Raw genomic sequence first — 2,500 nt, forward strand, 5'->3', positions numbered from 1 at the left:
GATCGGAGGCTCTCCATGAAGTTTGGTGGTTTTCGGACGCGTGTTGCACCGTTTACGACTTCTCGGCCGCGTGCCGGAACCGCAAGGCCCCGAGCGTCCTTTGACTCGGAAAAACTTTTCTCGCACGGTGCCGCTCCGGCACGTCGAGTGGACCACTGGGAGGCCCTCCGTGAAGTTTGGTGGTTTTCGGATGCGCATTTTATGTTTTATGAATTTTCGGCCCATTCCGCGTGGCGGAAACTGCGGCAAAAGTGCACAAAATGATAGTGTCCCGAGCAAAATAAAATTGGAAGCAAAATGTCCCGGACAATAATTTGCGAGTAGTTAGTATACATTGAAAGGGGATTTTGCAAAGAAGTTTGGTGATTTTTGGACATATATTTTGCCGGTTATGAATTTCCGAAGGTAAAACGATTAAAAAATTAAAAAAAATACCTCCGGGGCTCGAAAAATTTCGGTATTTGTTATTATGCGGGTTTGGATATATATAAACATATTTCCAAAATTTCAGATCAAAATTCCATGCCGATTTTTAAAAATGGGGGGGGGGTTGCTGGGCACATGTGATATTTCCTCCTGGCAGTCCAAAAAAAGTCCTAAGAGCTCTTTAGGGGGGTGCACCATTCCTCACCCCCGCGGGCTTGCCGCAAGCCCTCGTCCGCGGTGCAAGCGGCGCGCGCGCGCGCTATGCGAAAAATGCTGGAAATTGCGGAAAAATCCCTGCCTGGCAAAATTACGGAAATGCCCCCGGATAATTACGGATATGCCCCGCCCGGAAAAACTGCGGCGAATCGCGGAAAATGCCCGGCCGGAAAATTGCGTCGAAATGCTCGGAATTGCGGAAAATCCCCCCCCCCCCCGTGCATTAATCTAATGACCGGGTGCGGGTGCGGGTGCGGGACCGGGTGCGGGTGCGGGCACTCGGGCACTCGGCAGCTCGGCGCGAGACGCGAGCGCGTGTGTGGCCTCGAAGACCCTCGGAAAGGCCCGCCGACGTCCCTCCGAAGGCCCTCGCATGTCCATCGGAAGGACCTTCGGCAGCCGGTCGGCAGGCCTTCGCCAGCCCAGCGGCGGCCCTTGGGCATCGGCAGCCTTTCGGCTGGGCTTCGGCAGCCTTTCGGCAGCGCATCGGCAGCGCACCGGCAGCCCTTCGGCAGCGCATGGGCAGCCCTTCGGCAGCCCTTCGGCAGCGCATGGGCAGCCCTTCGGCAGCCCTTCGGCAGCCCTTGGGCATCGGCAGGGCTTCGGCAGCCCTTGGGCATCGGCAGGGCTTCGGCAGCCTTTCGGCAGCCCTTCGGCAGGGCTTCGGCAGCCCTTCGGCAGGGCTTCGGCAGGGCTTCGGCAGGGCTTCGGCAGCCCTTCGGCAGCCCTTCGGCAGCCCTTCGGCAGCCCTTCGGCAGGCCTTGGGCATCGGCAGGGCTTCGGCAGCCTTTCGGCAGCCCTTCGGCAGGGCTTCGGCAGCCCTTCGGCAGCGCATGGGCAGCCCTTGGGCATCGGCAGCCCTTCGGCAGCCCTTCGGCAGCCCTTCGGCAGGGCTTCGGCAGCCCTTCGGCAGCGCATGGGCAGCGCATGGGCAGCCCTTCGGCAGCCCTTCGGCTGGGCTTCGGCAGGGCTTCGGCAGCCCTTCGGCAGCGCATGGGCAGCGCATGGGCAGCCCTTCGGCAGCCCTTCGGCTGGGCTTCGGCAGGGCTTCGGCAGCCCTTCGGCAGCGCATGGGCAGCCCTTGGGCATCGGCAGGGCTTCGGCAGGGCATCGGCAGGGCTTCGGCAGCCCTTCGGCAGCCTCTCGGCTGGGCTTCAGCAGCCCTTCGGCATGCCTTGGCATGCCTTGCATACATTCCCCAGCCGTATGAACCTCTGCTGGTTTTGCTTCCCAGCCGAATGAACCTCTGCTCTGTGTAAAAATGTATATGTCTTGCACTAAGTGAAATTCTATAATACTTTCCTCGAACAATATTCATACAGTAGTTAATATATATTAAATGAGGAATTTAGAAAGAAGTTTGGTGATTTTTGGAATTTTTTTTTGCCGGTTATGAATTTCCGAAGGTAAAACGATAAATAAATAAAATAAAATACTTCCGGGACTCGAAAAATTCTGATATTTGTTATTATGCAGGTTTGGGTATATATAAACATATTTCCAAAATTTCAGATCAAAAGTCCATGCCGATTTTTAAAAATGGGGGGGGGGTTGCTGGGCACATGTGATATTTCCTCCTGTCAGTCCAAAAAAAGTCCTAAGAGCTCTTTAGGGGGGTGCACTATGCCTCACCTCCCTGCACCAACTGCCGAAGGCTTTTGGTGCGCGCCTTTTGGCGCACCTATGGCACTGACGAGGGAAGGAAAAAAAACTCGTCGACCCGTTTCGGTGTTGGAAAAAATATTTTCGGATTCGGGGGGGCCCGGCCCCCGAGGTGTAGGTTGTTGGTATTTTTTGACGGAAACCTAGGCGAGCATTTGCCGAAATGAATCTCGGTGAATGTATAGCTTATGGTGTC

Source organism: Mercurialis annua, assembly GCF_937616625.2.
Source record: "Mercurialis annua linkage group LG4 unlocalized genomic scaffold, ddMerAnnu1.2 SUPER_6_unloc_34, whole genome shotgun sequence".
Lineage (NCBI taxonomy): Eukaryota > Viridiplantae > Streptophyta > Magnoliopsida > Malpighiales > Euphorbiaceae > Mercurialis > Mercurialis annua.